Below are 3621 nucleotides of genomic sequence, written 5' to 3'. Positions count from 1 at the left end.
TGCGGGACTTTCTTCTACTTAGTTTTGCCAGGCTTTTGCTAAGTAGAGAACAGAGCTAGTAATTGTGTTGTCCTTGTTGCTGGGTTAATTGCAGCAAGGCAATAGTGGGCAGTAGAGAAGGCAGCACTCGGAACAGCCATGGATTTCGATTTGAAGTCATTGCGCAAACCAAAATTGCTGGAACTTGCGAAGGAGTTGGGTCTGAATTTGTAAGACAAACTTGTTCCAGCGTCCAACAACGAACAAGCAGCGTGGACGCAAGAAGAAGAAGAGCGTTTATTCAAGATGCATGCTGATATTTATAGCCTTCAAGCGGCTGCATGGTGACGGCCAGAGCGCATGCGCGACTGATACATTACATCTTCCTTGGTGTAATCTCTAAAAATCTGAGAGCACTATACGCGACACTTGTTGGAAATTCTGGTCGTAGTGAAGACGATTGGGCTGTCTCTTTTGTCGGGTGGATCACCTTGGCACAATTTGAGTGGGCTGTATTCTAGACTGCAACGCGTCCACGTTTTCCTGGGAAATGTCTTCGCTGCCAGAGTCATCTTCCGTTAAGTCGCTTCGGAATGGCTCACGTGTGGCTAGTAGATGTTGTCGGTTGCGTCGAAGCACTTTGTTGTCCTCTGTAAGGACGCGATAGGACCTTGGTGCTACCAGGCCCATGACTCGAGCCTTGCAGTCCCATGCATTCCCTCGTACTCTTACAACTCCATCTTTTTTTAGTTCAGGCAGATTTTTCCCTTTTGAGGGCCTTTGCTGGCGTGGTTGGCGCCGGCACTTCTATTGACTGGAGCATGACACGAAGTCTGGTAGCCGAGTGCGCAACTTTCTGCCTTGAAGAAGCTCTCCCGGGGACCGGCCTTCGGCTAGTGGTGTCGAGCGATAACCGAGAAGGCCCAACCAGAAGTACTCGTTGAGTTCGCCTGTCTCCTTTATTATTCTTTTGACAATTTGGACCCCCTTCTCGGCAAGGCCATTGGACCGTGGGAATCGCAGACTGGACGTGATATGCTTGAAGTCGTATCTAGAGGCGAACAAAGCAAATTCATGTGATGAAAACTGAGGACTGTTGTCTGTGCAGACTTCCAGCGGAATCCCATACCGTGCAAAAATTGAGCTAAGCTTAGCAATGACAGTGCATGTCGTTGTGTCAGTAAGCTTTTCGAATTCAGGGAAGTTTGAAAACGCATCGAACACGCACAGGTAGGAGTTTCCGCCGTGCATAAAGATGTCAACGCCCACCCTGTACCAGGCATGGCCAGGGATCGGCCTAAGCAGCACTGGTTCGGTTTCTTGTTTGTAAGCGTATTTTTGACAAACAGAGCAGGTCTTCACCATGGTTTCAATGTCCGTATTCAGTCTCGGCCAGAATGCCAAGCGACGGGCTCTCGCTTTGCACTTATTTATGCCAAAGTGACCGTCATGAATACGACCCAGTATTTCAGCTCTCATATTCTTCGGAATGACGACCTTTGTCCCCTTCATAATAATACTCTTAACTTCTGATAACTCAGGACCAAAAGGTTTCATCGAGCCTTCAATTTCTTCTCCATTCCTTAGTTGCCGCAACACTGTTTGCAAGTCTGGGTCAGAGGCTGTCGCTTCTGCCAGTCGATCAAACATTTTCTTGCTCACCAGCTCTAAAGTCACGCTCACTGCATGAACGTCGACGTCTTCAGTGAAGTCATCACGTTCGCTTGGAACGGCTGGCGACGATCTTGAAAGCATATCGGCCAGGAACAGCTGTTTGCCTGGAACAAAGTGAAGAACGTAATCGTATCTTAGCAAGCGCAGGAAAAATCGCTGCAGTCTTGGTGGCATGTCACCAATGGCTTTCGAAGCAATTGCTATCAATGGTCTGTGGTCTGTTTCGATGGCGAACTTGCGGCCGTAAACAAAATGAAAAAAGTTTTCACAGCCGAAAGTAATGACCATTGCTTCTTTCTCGATTTGCGCATATCTTTGTTCTGCCTCTGTCATTGTGCGTGATGCATAGGCGACCGGCCGCCAACTACCACCGTAGTCTGAAGAAAGGCAGCACCAATCCCATTTTTCGAAGTATCAGCAACGACCTTGGTCTCTTTAGCAGGATCGAAAATGTCTAGCAAAGGAGGACCACTCAGTGCGTTACAGACAGCTTGCCATTCCTTACAGTGGTTTGCAGACCATTCAAAAAGGGAGTCTTTTTTAATGAGGCTTCGTAGAAGCGTCGTCCTTTCCGCTAGATGCGGTATATACTTTCCGAAGTAGTTCACTACCCCGAGCATTCGGTGAACGCCGGCTTTGTCCTTTGGCTGAGGCATTTCACGTAATCGTGCAATCAGTGCGGGGTTAGGTCTTATTCCGTCTTTGTTTATGATGTCACCCAAAAAGTCAATTTCCGTGACACCGAATTTGCATTTCACCGCATTGAGCGCCAGGCCGGCCTTTTTGGCTAGTTGCAAGGCTGTGCGGAGGCGAGTATCGTGCTCTTCCCTTGTGCTCCCCCATAACAATATGTCATCGACATAGATTCGGACCCCTGGAGCCTAGTCGAATATGAATGAATGAATGAATGTTTATTCCGCTTTTGTCGTACAAAAAGCGCGGGTGATGAAAAAAAAGCAGTTCGCAATGACCGCTTGACGGGCTTCGCCACCCGTAAGGTCGATGATGAACAGCAGCGGCAGTTTGTGCGATATAAAATGAACAACTCACGCGCTACAAAATCAGACAGTGATTTGAAACAGAATGACAAGGAAAAAGTAAAAATGAATTGTCGATAGACGCATTCCTTATCAATACAACCTAATCAGTGAACATTTCTCGGAGGAAAGAAAAAGTCATTTTGTTCATGTTGCTGAAAAGAAAAGTGTTCAAACACATTGGCAGTATATATTTCAGCATAGCAAAACCATAGTTTGTTCTACATCTGGGCACCTCAAACATTTCAGGGTTTCTTGTAGCATAGGGCGTGTTGTGTGGCACCAGCTGTACAATGCGGGACAAAAATGGGTCATTTCGTGCGGCATGTTTTTTATAAAAACTAGCAAACCTTTACTCGAACAGCTTAAGTACTGGAATTATTTTGTATTTCATTCGTATGGGACGGGTTGGGGCGTCATAGGAGGAATTTGTTATAACGCGTAGCATTTTCTTCTGCAGAACAAAAAGCTTTTGCAAATTGGACATAGTGGTATTTCCCCACACCAAATAGCAGTATCCTAAGTAGGAGAAAAAGAATGCATAGTAGAGGTCAAGCTTCGTTTTCGTTGGTAGAATATATTTATTATGAGAGATAATGCCTATGAATTTAGAAAGCTTAGTGCAGACTTTGTTTATCTGAGTATCCCATGACATTGTGGGTGTAAAATCTATGCCAAGTGATGTGAATGATTGGACATATTCGACTCTTGAGTCGCCGAAAAATATAGGTGGCGCATTCCCTACTAGCTTGCCCTTAGCATGAAATATTATTGCCTTTGTTTTTTCTTTGTTTACCGTCAAAGAATTTAAGCATGACCATTCCTTCAAAGAAGCGAGTACCTCGTTCGCAGAGTTTGTTAGTTGATTAATATCAGTAGAGGAGCAGAATAAGCTGGTGTCGTCAGCGTAAATAATAAATTTTATCTAGTT

General features: G+C 45.5%; 1 pseudogene; it reads right to left on the bottom strand.

Moving 5' to 3' along the window:
• Window positions 1–2793: 2793 nt before the first annotated feature.
• Window positions 2794–3399, bottom strand: LOC146171607 (uncharacterized; annotated as a pseudogene).
• Between the last annotated feature and the right edge of the window lie 222 nt (window positions 3400–3621).

This window comes from Amblyomma maculatum, unplaced genomic scaffold (assembly GCF_055883805.1).
Source record: "Amblyomma maculatum isolate TAMU_Amacu unplaced genomic scaffold, ASM5588380v1 scaffold_19, whole genome shotgun sequence".
NCBI classification, from domain to species: domain Eukaryota; kingdom Metazoa; phylum Arthropoda; class Arachnida; order Ixodida; family Ixodidae; genus Amblyomma; species Amblyomma maculatum.
Note: the sequence above shows the minus strand (reverse complement) of the source record. Positions and strands in the feature narration are given on the sequence as shown.